The sequence below is a fragment of the Sminthopsis crassicaudata genome, chromosome X (assembly GCF_048593235.1).
Source record: "Sminthopsis crassicaudata isolate SCR6 chromosome X, ASM4859323v1, whole genome shotgun sequence".
In the NCBI taxonomy this organism is placed as follows: Eukaryota; Metazoa; Chordata; class Mammalia; order Dasyuromorphia; family Dasyuridae; genus Sminthopsis; species Sminthopsis crassicaudata.
The window spans coordinates 76581333-76598083 of record NC_133623.1 but is presented as its reverse complement, the minus strand read 5'-3'; the positions used below and the strand labels follow the sequence as shown (position 1 = coordinate 76598083).

Genomic DNA, 16751 nt, shown 5'->3' with positions numbered 1-16751 from the left:
TCCCTCCTCTTGATGACAGGCAATCCCATATATTTTACATGTGTTACAGTATAACCTAGATATAATATATGTGTGTAAATACCATTTTCTTGTTGCACATAAATTATTAGCTTCTGAAGGTATAAGTAACCTGGGTAGATAACAGTAGTGCTAACAATTTACATTCACTTCCCAGTGTTCCTTCTCTGGGTGTAGTTATTTCTGCCCATCATTGATCAACTGGAAGTGAGTTGGATCTTCTTTATGTTGAAGATTTCCACTTCCATCAGAATACATCCTCATACAGTATTGTTGTTGAAGTGTATAGCGATCTTCTGGTTCTGCTCATTTCACTCAGCATCAGTTCATGTAAGTCTCTCCAGGCCTCAGAACCGAATTTCTTGTTGCACAGGAAGAATTGGATTCAGAAGGTAAAAATAATAAAAATGCAAACAGTTTACACTCATTTCCCAGTGTTCCTTCTCTGGGTGTAGCTGATTCTGTCCATCATTGATCAATTGGAACTGAATTAGATCTTCTCTATGTCAAAGATATCCGCTTCCATTAGATTACATCCTCATACAATAATATTGTTGGTGAAGTGTATAATGATCTCCTGGTTCTGCTCATTTCACTCAGCATCAGTTCATGTAAGTCTCTCCAAGTCTGTATTCATCCTGCTGGTCATTACTTACAGAACAATAATATTCCATAATATTCATATACCATAATTTACCCACTCATTCTCCAGTTGATGGGCATCCATTCATTTTCCATTTCTAGCCACTACAAAAAGGGCTGTCACAAACATTTTCCCTTCTTTAGTATTTCTTTGGGATATAAGCCCAGTAGTAGCACATTATCTTGAGTGAAATTATTGTTATTAATTGTTTCTATAATTTGCTGTTTTACCTAATCATTTTTTAAGATGAGATTATGTAGTTTCCAATTACTTTTTGGTCTATTTACCCCTAACTTTTGTTGAATGTAGTTTTATTGCATTGTGATCTGAAAAGAAAGCATTTACTATATCTGCCTTCCTGCATTTAATTTTGAGATCTTTATGTCCTAATATAATGTCAATTTTTGTATAGGTTCCATGAACTGCTGACAAGAAAGTATACTCCTTTCTATCACCATTCAGTTTTCTCCAAAGATCTATCATACCTAATTTTTCTAATATTATATTTCTTTAATTTCTTTCTTATTTGTTTTGTGGTTTTACTTATCTAATTATGAGAGTGCAAGGTTGAGATCTCCCAGTATTATAGTTTTGCTGTCTATTTCTTCTTGCAACTCTCTTAACTTCTCCTTTAGGAAGTTAGATGCTATACCACTTGGTGCATATATGTTTAGTATTGATATTGCTTCATTATCTATGCTATCCTTTAGCAAGTTAGTTTCCTTCCTTATCTCTTTTAATTAGATCAATTTTTGCTTTTGCTTGATCTGAGACAAAGATTGCTACCCCTGCTTTTTTTTTTGCTTTTTTTTTTACTTCACTTGAAGCATAATAGATTCTGCTCCAGCCTTTTACCTTTACTCTGTATGTATCTCCCTGTTTAAAATGTGTTTCCTGTAAAGAACATATTGTAGGGTTTTGATCCAGTCTGCTATCTGCCTCCACTTAATGGGAGAGTTCATCCCATTCACATTTACAGTTAAAATTACTAATTCTGTATTTCCTGCCATCATATTATCACCAGATTATGCTTTTTTTCCTTGCTCCCCCTGAACCCCTTCCCCAGTATTAAACTTATGGGCCCGACTTGCATCACACAGCCCTCCCTTTTTAGTATCCCTCCCCCCTCCCTTTAAATCCCTTCCCCTTTCTTGTACCCTTCCCTTATTACTCTTTTTCTTTTCCCTTTTCCTCTCCCCCTTTTTAATAAGGTAAGAGAGAATTCTTTGTAAAACAATTATGTCAATTATTTTCTCTTTGAGCCAATTCTGATGAGAGTACAATTCACACAATGTTCTTCCCCCTCTCTACATTCCCTCAGATATGATAAGTTTTCTTTGCCTCTTCCTGGGATGTAGTTTCCCTCTTTTTATCTCCCCCTTTCCCATTTTCTGACAATATCCACTTTCTATTTCTACTTCACTTTTTTTATGTTATATCAGCAAAATCAGATTATACATGTGGACTTTCTGTATATCCACAACAGAAATCAGTTCTCAAGAGTTTCTTTTACCTTTTTCTGCTTCTCTTGAGTCCTGTGGTTGGAAATCAAGTTTTTTGTTTAGATCTGTTTTCCTTAGAACCAAGTGGAATTCATCTATTTCATTAAATGTCCATCTTCTTCCATGGAAGAAAATGCTCCGCTTAGCTGGGTAGTTTATTCTTGGCTGCATTCCAAGTTCTTTTGCCTTTCAAAATATCACATTCCAGGCCTTTTGATCCTTTAATGTGGATGCAGCCAGATCTTGAGTGACCCTTATTGTGGCACCTAGGTATTTGAATTGTTTTTTCCTGGATGCGTGTAATATTTTTTCCTTAGTCTGATAGTTCTGAAGTTTGACCACAATATTTTGTGGAGTTTTTTTTTTTTTTTACTGTCTTTTTCAGAAGGTGTTTGATGAATTCTGGTTCTATTACGTCTGGACAGTTCTCTTTGATGATTTCCTGTAAAATACAATCTAGGCTCTTTTTTTTCACCATAATTTTCGGGAAGCCCAATAATCTTCAGATTATCTCTCCTAGATTTATTTTCCAGGTCTGTCGATTTTCCATGCAAATATTTGATGGTTTTCTCCAGCTTTTCATTTTTTTTTTTTGTTTTGCTTGACTGATTCTTGGTGTTTCAATGAATCATTAATTTCTATTTGTTCAGTCCTTATTTTTAATGAGTTATTTTCTTCATTAGCTTTTTTTTACTTCTTTTTGTATATGTCCAATCGAGTTTTTAAATTAGTTGTTTTGCTCTTTGGAATTTTTTTCCATTTCACTAATTTTATTTTTTAGAGAGTTATTTTCTTTTTCCAATCCACAAATCCTACTTTCTTTGGAATTCTCTATCTTTTCCAATTCACAGATCCTACTTTCCAGGGATTTTTAAAATCTTTTCCAATTCATAAATTCTGTTTCCATGCACTTCCTGTGAATTATTTATCTTTTTCAATTCACATTTCAGGAGGTTGTTACTCTTTTGCATAGCTTCTCTTTCCTTTCCCCATTTTTCTTCTAACTCTCTTTTGAGGTTTTTAATAGTCTCTTCTAGGAGAGAGTTATGTGATGGGGTCCAGGTAACGTTCCCCTTCCGGGTATTATCTGGAGACTGCTATTAGTCTCCTCGGGGTTGCAAACTTGCTGTCTTTCTGTATAGAAGCTATTGATCATCCTTAATTTTTTTACTTATTTTTAAAAACCTCCCGGGTATGCCTTCAGGGTAAAAAGGTTACTAGCTTCCTCTACAGAACAGGGATAGGTATATGGATGGCAGCTGTTTTGTGAACTGGCTGCAAAGGTATGAGGGTGCTCTGGGAGAGAATGATTCAGAGCTGGTTAGCACAGGCTGGGCTACAGAAGTGCCCAGTGAAGAACCCCCGCTGTGTGGCCTACCTACTGCCCTAAGGTTGGAGGCTGAATAGTGATAGTGTCACAACCCTAGGCCAAAGCCCATCATGGGGCTGTAGATATTAGCAGCTGACCAGTGAATAGCCCCAGCACACAGACCAGAAGTGTCTTTGCCTCAAGAAGCACAATCGCTGCTGCGGAAGTGTTGCTGCTGTGGAAGTTCCACAGGTCAATGAGGATCTCACGAGTGCTCAGTAGATAAGCCGTAAATACATTCAGTAGAAAAGCTGTTCCCTTTAGGGAGCATTATTTTTCTTTACAATTAAAAAAAATCCACTCCTTTCTTTATGCCTTCAGTCTCAAAACTTCAAGGGATGAGATGAGCTTAGTAATATAAGAAAACCAACGGAAGCAGGATGTGATGCATACAAAATTGAACATTATGTCAGGAAAACCCAGATTCAAATGTACCCAGACACTTCTGACCTGTACCCTCTCAGAAAAGTCACCGGACCTCTGTCTGAGGTTTGCAATTTCCTCTTCTGTAAAAGTAGGGGAGGGAAACTAACTGGCCACAGAGGCCTCTTTCAGCCCTAGAACAAGGATCCTGAAATGACTGGCAGAAAGGGAACTGAGGCAACAAATAGAGGAATTCAGAGAAATGGAAAGGGAGGGTAGGGAGGGAGGGAGAGAAGCAGGGAGAGAGACAGAGAGACAGAGAGAGACAGGCAGACAGACCCAAAAAGAGACAGAGAGAAACACAGAGAGACAAAGACAGAGACAGGAAGAGGAAGAGAATGACAGAGAAACAGCAGAGGTTGGAGAGTGGAAGAGGAGGAAAAAGACACAGAGACATGGCTTTTTTCAAATGAAGTATAACAGTGGAAGACATAATTTAGAGAAGTTAGACTGCAATCCCAGCCCAGCTACTTAGAACAATGACTACTGATGTAGTCACACTTACTGTCTAATTTTGTAAACTCCCAGGATTTTCATTTTAATTTACTCACCTTGCTCAGCAAAGCCAATATTTTTTTTTGCATGTCTCATTTGATAAGAGCCAATTCTCACTCAATTTTGATGTTACTTTCCTAAATTACCTTCAAAACTATTAGCTTGTTTTTGGATTTATTTTCTCTGAATATTGCTCTTGTGAGTATCAATATATTAGTGAATAAAATGAAAATAAGGGTGAAAGTAAATCAATGGTGTCTATAATTATGAGCTCTTGCCTGGTATCAGGTGATCTTTGCTATCATGGTGATGTTCATAGTTCATTTCGATACTGATGACTTGGCTTCATTTCCTATGTACATTGAAGGAATTCATCACCCACTTCCTGTTAAAAAAATCAGGATTTTATTTATTGCCCTTGTTTCCCCCTTAACCTGGGGTAAACTGTCCCACGGGTTAAAATTAATAAAATTAGACTCTGTAATTCATCTAAGTGTAATATTAGGAAATGGACATAAGATAATAGCTTTCAAGTAACTGTGAAATAATGATATTATGGCATATCATTAAGTGAGGATCTTTGAAGTATTTTTTTGTTCTAAATTACAAAGTACATTGCAGTATCCTGTTTGAACACCAGATGTCATTGAAAGAAAAATAATTGGAACATTGCTCAAAGGCAAGTAATCAATGAACAAGCTTTTATTATGCACCTACTTTAAATTTAATTCAATTCAGTAAACATGTACTGATCAGCAACTATGAGGCTGGTACATTGTGCCACTCATGGGGAATTTCTAGAAATTTAAAATCATGTGAAACAAAAATATAAATAGGTAATTACAGTACATACAACACATGAAAGGGAACAGTACAGTACATACAACACATGAAAGGGAACAGTGTATAATAAAACTAACAAAGTAGGATATATCTAAAATGGCAAGGGTTTTAAAAGTCAATGATTGGAGCCTCTGTTTAATCCTGGATGTACAGGGGAAATACTGGAGTTTCTTAAATGGATTTATTGACCTCAAGTTTAAATATTTCAGGAACTACAGAAACCACATGTCAGTGAATGAGTGTGCTATGTACTTGAAGATCAATTAATTGGTTAGAGAGAATTTATTAGGTGCCTACTTTATAGGAGTCATGGGAGATAGCTCACAGAGATGGGTGACAAAGTATCATGAAGAGGAAGCAGGCAAAGAGCTCCTGAAGGACAATCACCCCCTCTTATCTCTCCAGGTTTCTTGCATCTCAGGCATTCAAACAGTGACATTGGTACTCTGGTGATCCCACATACAGGACACTCCATCTCTCAGCTTCTCGCATTTTCTCTGGGTGTCCCCCCTGCTTGCAAAGCTCTTTTTTCTCATCTTATTCCCTGCCAAGTAAAATGTCATCTTTTATGAGAAGTCTTTCCTAAGCCCTCTAAATTCTAGAGCCTTCATTTGGTTAATTCTTCCTGTTTATTCTGTATGAAGTCTGTATGTATTGATTTGTTGTCTGCCCCATAGAACTGAAGCTCCTTGAGGGAAGAAACCTTTTTGGAACTCCAGGGCTGAGCACTTTGCCTGGCGTACTTTAGAGGCTTAATAAATGTAGATTGATTAATGGTATCATTAATTAGTATATAATAAGGCTATGAAGCTAAGATATGGCCAGGTTTGAAAACAGTGGCAAACAGAGGGGTCTGTACTACATGTTACTTGAATTGGAAAGCCACTGACATTTATTGAATGGAATACTTGACCAAGGGATTTGAAACATTTTATTTTGGCTGCTGAGTGAATAACAGATCAGGGAGTAAAAATCTGATATGAAAAATCCAATGGAAAGGCTATAGAAATAGCCCTGGTGTATAAAGGGCAGGAACTATGTATGATTGTTTTAATGCTACAACAAGGTGTTACTTCAATAGAATTAAGATAATGATTCTTTAGAACATAGTATAGTTGTACAAGTTGACACCTATTCTTTTTTTTAATTAATACTTTTTGTTTTATAATTATAACTTTTTTTGACAGTAAATATGCATGGGTAATTTATTATCCCTTGCACTCATTTCCCCCTCCTTCCCTCCATCCCTCCCCTAGATGGCAGGCAGTCCCATACATAATAAATATGTTATCGTATATCCTAGATACAATATATGTGTACAGAACCAAACAGTTCTCTTGTTGCACAGGGACAAATGGATTCAGAAGGTAAAAATAACCTGGGAAGAAAAACAAAAAATGCAAACAGTTTACACTTATTTCCCAATGTTCCTTCTCTGGATGTAGCTGATTCTGTTCATCATTGATCAATTGGAATTTAAATAGATCTTCTCTTTGTCGAAGATCTCCACTTCCATTAGAATAGATATCACTGTTGAAGTGTATAATGATCTCCTGGTCCTGCTCATTTCACTCAGCATCAGTTCATGAAAGTCTCTCCAAACTACTTTGTATTCATCCTGCTGGTCATTTCTTACAGAACAATGATATTCCATAACATTCATATACCATAATTTACCCAACCATTCTCCAATTGTTGGACATCCATTCATTTTCCAGTTTCTAGCCACTACAAAAAGGGCTGCCACAAACATTTTGGCACATACAGGTCCATTTCCCTTCTTTAGGATTTCTTTGGGATATGAGCCCAGTAGTAACACTGCTGGATCAAAGGGTATGCACATTTTGATAACTTTTTGGGCATAATTTCAGATTGCTCTCCAGAATGGCTAGATTCTTTCACAACTCCACCAGTAATGAGTCAATGTCCCAGTTTTCCCACATCCCCTCCAACATTCATCATTTTTTTTTTCCTGTCATCTAAGCCAATCTGACAGGTGTGTAGTGGTGTCTCAGAGTTGTCTTCATTTGCATTTCTCTGATCAATAGTGATTTGGAACACTCTTTCATATGAGTGGATATAATTTCAATTTCATCCTCTGAAAATTGTTCATATCCTTTGACCATTTATCAGTTGGAGAATGGTTTGATTTCTTATAAATCAGAGTCAATTCTCTATATATTTTGGAAATGAGGCCTTTATCAGAACCTTTAACTGTAAAAATGTTTTCCCAGTTTGTTACTTCCCTTCTAATTTTGTTTGCATCAGTTTTGTTTGTACAAAAGCTTTTTAATCTGATTTAATCAAAATCTATTTTGTGATCAATAATGGTCTCTAGTTCTCCTTTGGTCACAAATTCCTTCCTCCTCCACAAGTCTGAGAGGTAGACTATCCTCTGTTCCTCTAATCTATTTATGATCTCATTCTTTATGCCTAAATCATGGATCCATTTTGATCTTATCTTAGTATGTGGTGTTAAATGTGGGTCCATGCCTAATTTCTGCCATAGACACTGAAGATGATGTAATTATAATAGAGTACATAAGAGCTAAGAAATCTGGGAGGAGAAAGCTGGAATATACTGAAATAAATTTTGATGACATAAACAAAAGATAAAAATAAAAATTATTTTCCCAAGGTCATAAATCCAGTAGAATGAGAGGTCCTCAAGAAGAACAAATATACATACATGTATTCTGGTTAGCTTTCTGGAGGTCTCCGGACCAGTTTCAGTTTCAGCAGAGTAATCACCATGAGAATAATCGGGGATAAAGTCCAAAGTCTTTATTGTCTCCTTCACAATCTGTCTCCTTCACCTGGCGCCCGATTAGCTTTCTGGAGGTCCTCCAGGATGTGTCTTGATTTTAGTGCAGGAGGCAAGAGAGCCACCCAGGGTCTCTATCTTGAGGTCTGTCTCTGGCTGAGTTTGTTACTGGTTATATACTGTTACAATTACATCATTACAGTATACTGAGTATAAACCAATCATATCACTAGGGAACCATTATTGCATGTAAGATTAAATCAAACATACTGAAGTAGAGAATTCACATGCTAAACCACATAATCATTGTTTTACCAATTCCACTGAGGTAAGACCTTGTTGTAAGATTAAATTAACATACTGAGCCATAATTCTATTTCTCCAAAGTTCTTGCCCTTTACAACAGTGAGAAAGGAGGAGGATTTGTGAGTAAAGAGGCAATGGATGCAGGGCACCCTGAGGAGGTGGTAATGACAGAACAAGACAATTGTCTGAACGGGCGGTTTAAGGAAAGTGAGGCTCCCGGGAGGAAAGAACTATTGGGCAGCCGAGGAAGTGGAGGCGGCAGTCCTGCAGTCTGAGAAGACTGAAGGATTCTGCGTGTTGCATATTGCATTCAGCAACCCTGGAATGGCGGCAAACGTTCCGTTGACTTTCCTGAGCAAACAGAGCACAGGACAACGCGGACAGGGGAACAGCGGGTTCTCCCGGGATGGAGCCACATGGGAACCGGGATCTGTAGCCCTGAGAAGTCCCTCTGGACCGATCAAGAAAGCCTCCTCAGCGAGGCGGGATCAGTCCCGTGACTCACGGGCACGGTGGGGGGGGACTTTTGGCACCGGAGTCTCCTTGGAAGTGGACAGGGGGAGCCTTCCGCCTCACCGCTGTGTATGGCAGGAGCCATTCGAGGTTGAGAGGCGGGAGGGGTGCTTGCAGAGCCCCCGGAGCATGTCCTTTGTGGGGCTCGTTTCCCCCAAGGCTGAGGAGGAAGTCTGGCCGGAGGGAAGGGCCCACGTGGGTCTGGGGCATTGCTTGGGTGCTCTGGGTGCGCTGCTCACTGCCCCGAGGGATGCGCTGGGAAGTGGAACACCTTGCACCTGTCCCTGAGGGGCTCCCGGGGCACAGACGCAGCCCCCCCCCCAGGGCCCCCGCTGAGGCAGCCGCCTGGGTCAGCGTCCCCAGCGGCTTGTGCTTTTGTGGCACCGCCCCGAGGACTGAGACCCGGCTGTCCCTGGGGGGTCCTCACCCTCCCCGCTCCCCAGGGCTGGCGGGATGGGGCGGGTCCCAAAGCAGCGAAATGTGGGAACCATGGAGACAGAGAGCAGGGGGCGGGGTTATTGATCTAACTGGGGAATTGGTCACTTGAGCCGGAGGACAGCTCTCTAGTGACCACCTCCTTCTCCCTTGCCCCAAGGCCCTGTTCCCAGTATCTTCCCGCTCCACGCTCTGAACATCTCCTTCCTTTGTGTCTTTACCCACAGGAGCGCCCCGCCCCCAGCCCCAGGAAGTGACGTGGCAGCCGCGTGCCTCTCCTCTCCCGCCAAGGCCTGCCACGCCCTGGCACGTGACTGGAGCTCCCCTCGTGCCCCAAGTGACTTTGGGTCACGGTCGGGTCAGGATGAGCATTGTCCTCGTGATCATCCCTGGGAGAGTGGAAGAGAACAGCTTGTGCTTGGGGGCAGGGCCAGGGGACAAGGTGAGGCGGGTCAGGGCCGGGCCTTCTCCCCCACTTCTTCCCGTGGACAGTGTCCTTCTGGCCGCCCTTCAGGCCGCCCTCCTGGCCGCCCATCTGCAGACGCCCATCCGTCCGTCTGTCAGGTGCAGCCTCACCCAACAGTGAGTACCTGGAGTCCTGGCCTTGCTGGTCCCCCCCAGGCGGCCCCCCCACCCGGCCCCCAGGCCCCCCTCCGAGGTGTCGAGAGCTGGTCACCATCCGGTCACCATCCGGACACCGACCCTGACCCGAGACCAGCGATCCTCTCCCTCTCCTTCCTGGCCGAGTTTTTCCTTGACTGTCGCCAGGCTGAATGTCCCCAACCTTGACCTCCCAAGAGGGAGCACCTCTCCTCTGAGCCTACCCCGGCTCTGGGAGGACGCCTGCCTTTAATCCCCAAGAGGTAACCCCCTATGCCCTGATACTGACCCTGACCGTGCCCCCCACAGCTGCTCCTCCCCCTCCCCTTCCTCCTCCCCGTCTTCTTTCTCTTCCTCCTCCTCCTCCCCCTCCTCCTCCTTCTCCCCCTCTTCCTCCTCCTCCTCCTCTTCCCCATTTTCCCCCTTACTCTTCTTCTTCCTTCTACCCCCCCATTTAATTTATTTTGGTCTTATTTACAGTGAAATTATGATCTACTAGTATTACTCTTAGATTAACTGCGGCAGGAAGTTTGTGAGGCTGCCAAGTTACCTCACGTGTGTGATTTTTTCTGAGTTATGCCCTAAATCAGTGTGACAATTTCCTGAATGCAGCCCTTCTTTTGTCCTTTTGGATTATGGATGCCATCGGTAAAGGCTGATGGAAATAAGATGGCAAAGACCAGCAGCAGATCAGTAACTGAATTAGTGGGGCTAGTATTGTGCATCCTCAGGATCTAGCCTGACCTTCAGTTTACCCTGCAGAGGTTTCCTCCCCCTTCAGGGAAGAGCTAGAGATTGCAAAGGAAAAGACTTCACTTTCAGCCTTGAACCTGCTTTAGTCTCAAGACTAAGTTCAGATAAAGGCCGGGGGAACTGTGTGCACCCAACGTTCAGCAGAATCTGGAGGAAACCTCTATTACACCCAACACTTTATAAATACTGGATGTGGCAGAACATATGCGTGTGCGTGTGTGTGATTATGTATGTGTGTATCTATGTCATTGTGATCTGTGATGATAAGATCTCAGATGCTTCCTTACACTCTTCTGAGAACTGTTTAATTCCCTCCCACTGTGCAGCTCTCAAAGGTTTCCCTGTCCAGGAACATCTGCCACATGCGCCAGCAGAACTTCTTGAGCAAAGCAGTCTTTCTTCTGGAATCTTCTAGTAGGAAATTCTCAAAATGATAGCTTGTAACCCTTGGCCCAGCACCCTTTAAGCTGCCCAGTGAATTCAAACTGTAAAACTACACTTTTCTAAGCATTTCTCTGCATTGGCTGAATCCTTCGGCTACTTCCTGATCTGGAAAGGCTCAAGGAAAAGTGAAGGAGGCAGGGCCTTGAGAATGAATCCAGCTCTTTAAGGAAGTATAAGACTATAGGGAGAGGGAATTGTCTCCACTCGTCTTTAATAAAATGGAAATAGAACTTATGGACAATGATCTTTTTTGTCTTTTGAAGAGCTTAGAGTACTGGGACCTGGAAACTGTAATCTGTTTCCATGAGCAATTACCAATCTGGATTTGATATGATTTGAAATGTATTATCTGTGTGACTGGGAACCAAATATCCCTATGTCTCTTTAGCAAGGCTTACTTTCCTGTAAGAGGATAATAATCACCGTCACCTCCCAGGATGGTCCTGAGGATCCCAGAATTGTAAAGCACTTCACACAGTGCCTGGTTTTGAGTAAATTCTATAGGAATGCTAATTGTTTTTATGATTTCTTTAATTAGTTGAAGTCTCTTCCCATTTGATAACTCTAGAATTGGACCTGATTGGTATGCAAAATCCAAGGAGAAGAGCAGAATGACTTTCTAGGTAAGATAAGCCTTAAATACATTCACCAGAATGGAAGCCACCTAAGGTTCTATGGGTTTGGTTCCACAATGAGTTCTCTTTCAAGTTTAAAATAGATGGCATTGTTTATCATATTGTTTTGTTTCTAAATCTTCTTGCACTGCTAAATTTGGTCAGTTTGGCCATGTTATTCAAATTTTTGTCAGCTGTGTTCTTAGAAAAGTAATCTAGATGTTAATTAGTTTAAGAATTTGAATGGCTGTAATAAGAATGTTTAAAAGGGGGGAGAAAGCTACTGGGTCATTTTACCAGCCCCAAGTCCTGACCAAGTGCTTTAATATGCTCAAGTACTGGAATTTAAGAACTTAATCTTCAATCTTTGCCTGTAATTAAAGAGGGAATTGTGCTCTCATTACATCCCCAGTGTTGGCTTTACTTACATTTGAAAAACCTTTGCATCTATATCTTAAGCTAAAAAAAGGGACTGCCTTGGGGATTTTGACTCAATCTTGGGCTACACAGAGGCAGCCAGTTGCCTTGGTGTCTAACATACTCGGGGTGATCTCAAGGGGATGTGTACAAACAATTTTCTGGATTGCTTCCTTGTTGCAAGAAAGCCGAATAATTTGGGGGGGAATTGGTAGTGAGTGACCTGCATCAAGTTAGGGATATTCAGAACCAAAGAAGAAGTCATTGGCTGACTGATTCATGAAATTTAAAATATCAATCATTATTATTAGAAAAAAAAATAGATGACTTTGCTTTAAGTACCAAGAATTGTGTGACTCTGGCCACCATCCTTCACAAAAGGGAATCAGATCAGAGGGAAACTGAACCCCACTGTCTAAATGTGACAGACCTCCAAACCAAAGTTAGATCAGACTTGATACTCTTTTTGAAATAAGAGAGCATTTTTTCGTAGATGGCTCCTCGAGAAAGCTCCAGGGAAAAAGGAGGAATGGCTATGCAATTAGAAATGAGACAGATTGGTCTTGTGTTGGAGTCTAGGTCCCTGCAGTAGACCTGATCCTGGTTGGCACGGACCTGTCAACAATATGCCTTAAATGAGGCCTTGAAGTGATAAGTGGAACAGAGGGAACTATCTACACAGATTCCAAAAATGCATAAGGGTAGTGCATACCTTTGGAAAGACTTAGAAGGAATGGGGTCTTATAAAGTGTAATGGGAAGGATTTTCCTCCTGGCAAATTAATTAGGCTTGTGCTAGAGAATTTCCTACTGCCAGAAGAAATAGCAGTAATCCATATTATGTTAGTTACAGTTCCACAACTTGACCATCCCAAGACTGTACCTGTCTTCAGTCCGAAGGAAACAGAGGAGCTTTGAAACTTGGAGCCATTAACGATATAAAGACTGGTAGGTACTCTCAGAGGGGTGGGAAAATGATAAGCAAAGGAACGACCAGGGAACTGCTGGGAGTTTTACATAGAAGTGGTCACTGGGGAACCCAGGCATTATTTCAGGCGTTTCTTAGCGAATTTGGATGAGTAGTGGTTTACATCATAGCAGAGCAGATTACAGAGAAGTGTGTAGTGGACTAAGTGGTTGCCATCAGCCTTTTTTAGGATTAGGATGGCTCCTAGGAGAGACCTAGGAATGTCACCCTTTGAGGTTTTTTATGGAATGCCTTATCCTGGGAGGGAAGAGGAGATACCAACATTTCAGACAAAGGACAGGAGCCCGAGAGACTCTATCCTGGTAGTGTCCACTTCCCTTTCAGAACTCTGATGGAAAGGACTCCTGGCTCAGACTCCACCTCTTGATTTCGTGGTCCATCCTTTCAAGCCAGGGGATTGGGCCCCACTAAAGTTCCCGAAGGGAGAAAAGCTGCATCCCAGCTGGGGAGGGCCATTCCGGATTCTCCTCATTGCTGCAACTGCCCTAAGAACTACTGAACACAGTTGGACTGATTGCTCCAAGGTACAAGGTCAAGAAACCGAGATCACCAGTGGGACTTTTAACCCTGTAAAGTATTCTCTTGCCTCATGTCTCTCACGCGTGATGATGATCCTGACTGGACTCCGGTCCAACGGTACCAGAGACTCATAGCTTGGTTGTTTGACCCTTGGTGTTTGGGAGTAGACTGGGAGATGAAGTGGGTGCATTGTGATCAGATGAACCTCAATGGAAACAGAATTCCCCTGAAGGTAGTTTGCTGGGAATCGCAGGGACCTTTCCCAGATCCCTCTTCCTTTAGGCTTATTTGTGTAGAGGTCCACAACCATCCTTGGTTCTGGAAGTTATATAGACAGAGACCAGGTGCCACTGTAGAAGGGTGGGTGCTTTCGGATAATCAAGCCTTTCCATGGCCCTCAGGGTGGCAATTACCCTCATCCCTGCCTTTCTAATTTATCCCCCGACCTCCTTTAATGAAAGAACACCAATTCCAAGATTCCAATTTTGGGGAGCAGGGGAGAATAAATATCTACAAGTGATGGGAGCCTTTGCCAAAAGTTTTAGTGTGACCAATTGCTGGATTTGTGGAGGTCCACGACAATCTGAGAGATGGCCTTGGGTGCCAGTACCTTGGAGTCCGGCCTGGATTCCCAGGAACCATTCCGAGGTACATAATGCTACTGGATTCTGGTCTCAGGCTGAGAAATGTATATGGCATTTGACAGACCCAGTAAGAGGCATATATTGCCTGAATCAAACTGGAGAGGGAGAGTGGTTGGGGGAGAGGAAATGTAGTTGCATTTACAGTGCAAAAATACAAACTACACTAATGGGTGTTATGGGAGCCACCTGCTACAGTAGCTGCTGGGGATCTCATTCTGGGCATCACAATAGATCGTGTCATGTGAGAGACAATGATAGGAGGAAACAGAGAGGCAGGTGTAGTGAAGATCCCCGAACCTCTCTTTCCATTCCATTCCCAATACAAAGTATATAAAAGTTTTGTAAATAACAAAAGGTTATAAAATAAAAGCTTACATTCTTTCCCAAGCAACATTTGTGTCAGTAAATTTGTTTTATGACCTGCAGACAGATATCACTGACTTCTCTGGGTTATGTCGATCTTTCTTGGACTTTGTCAGCTCTGCTCAGAGAGGCAGATAAAGATTACCAAAGCACTCCTTTATTTTCTCTAGTGGGCTGGGATTCACGTCTGTGGGGGCTGGGATCGACAGCTCTGGCAGAGAGAGGAATGGGGGGCTTTGGGGAGCCGAGCCACTCCTTAAAGGGAAAGATTTCCCTTAAACCTTTTCACAGGCTTTCTGGATTCCACATTTAATCATTGTCCTCAACAACTACAGTAGAGATAGAAGAGATTCGAGTCAGACTCATGTCCAATCAAATGGTAGCACCTGGGTCCTGGTAATTAAGGAGCAGGTTTGGGGGGAACAATTCTTCTCAGTAGTTCATGCTGTACCTCTGAGGAATTATTGAGCACTCTACTGTTGGGGGATTTGACTTATTTGGCAAGATGTTGTGGATAAAATAAAAAGGACGGTGCGATTACTCGCCCATATTAATTTATAGAATGTCATTGGAAGAACAACTCACTGAGAGGAAAGTATTTTCAGGAGTATTGGAGTAGGGAAAGTATGATATCAAGTCCTATTGTCCAAAGTTGTGACTGGAAGAGTGAACAGCAGCTATGGCTGTGTGAATACTGCAGAATGGAACTTATACTATGGAAGGTGGGCCCCTGGTGTGCCGGACTGTGTGGGCACATTATTCTAGGCTGTCAGGGCCATACATACCAGTTTTCAGAGCCTGTGGACAAGCCAATCAGGGAGATGCAAAAGGTCTGTCTTTATTCACTCATCCTCTCAGTGGGGGTACTGGGAAGAAAGAGAGGAAATTCTGCTCAGAGCTGTCTATTTATGCTTCCTCTCTTCTGGGATTATCTTGTGCCCACGCACTCAGCCTTGTCATAGGTTGGAGCCAGAGAAAGGAGATGTATGGAGTTAATGCTGCATCCCAAGGAGAGATCCGGTAAGAGGACACCCATACTACACCGCTAACATCTGTTATGGGAGCCACCTGCTACAGTAGCTGCTGGGGATCTCATTCTGGGCATCAGAATAGATCGTGTCATGTGAGACACAATAATGATATGAGGAGACAGAGGCAGTTGTAGTAAAAATCCCTGAACCTCTCTCTCTATTCTATTCCCAATACAGAATATATAAAAGTTTTGTAAGTACAGCAAGTTTATCAAATAAAAGTGTACATTCTTTCACAAACAACATCTGAATCAATAAATATGGTTTATGACCTGCAGACAGATATCACTGACTTCTCTTATGGAGCTTATACTATGGAAGGTGGGCCCCTAGGACTCCAAGACAGAATTACCCAGTTGGGAGGAACATTTCTACAATATTTGCACGTGAACAGCCAGCACGAAGGGGCCCTTATTGGATTTGTGGGCTAATGGCTTATACTCACTTGCCTGCCAGTTGGATAGGCAGTTGTTACATTGGACGGTTAGACCTAAATTCTTCTTCCTGCCTGATGAGGAGGGAGATCATCTGGGATTAATCTGGTATGATGATTTAGACATAAAGAAAAGGTTATTGACACATCTTTGACCAACACTGGTGATGCTAATAAGTGGGGGGATACTCAGTTCCCAGAAAGGTTCATGCAAAATTATGGACCAGCCCCTTGGGCTCAGGATGAGAGTTGGGCTTCTAGAATGCCAATCTACCACCTTCATAGGTTGATTAAACTTCAAGCTGCTGTAAAAATCATCACAAATCAGAAGAAAAGAGCCTTAGATTTATTGGCTAGCAAAACCACTCAGAGTAGGACTACTCAGACAAGTGTGAGCTGAAGAAGGTGGGGAATGTGGGAAGCTAAATTTATCATATGGTTGTATGAAAATTGATGGACAGCAGAAAACTGGTCAAGTTTATAAAATGGAATATCAGGAAACTTTCACATGTTCCAATCCAGACTTGGAATTCCCCTTTTAACATTCATTGGTTGTCATGGTCTGGAGGTTAGTGATGGAAACAAAGTGGGGCCTAATTAATAATAATGCATTTAGGGGTCTAATACTTTTATAT

At 41.9% G+C, this 16751-nt stretch overlaps 1 long non-coding RNA gene across 2 annotated transcripts; it reads left to right on the top strand.

Annotated features, from left to right (window-relative positions):
• The first annotated feature begins 9830 nt into the window (after positions 1 to 9830).
• Positions 9831 to 14680, top strand: LOC141548502 (uncharacterized). 2 transcript variants are annotated; one of them, XR_012483982.1, is made up of 4 exons: positions 9831 to 9893; positions 11647 to 11731; positions 12986 to 13086; positions 13451 to 14680. It is a non-coding gene; the product is annotated as an uncharacterized LOC141548502 (long non-coding RNA). The 2 variants fall into 2 exon arrangements; XR_012483981.1 differs by lacking the exon at positions 9831 to 9893 and having other exon boundaries at positions 11556 to 11731.
• The last annotated feature ends 2071 nt before the right edge of the window (positions 14681 to 16751 follow it).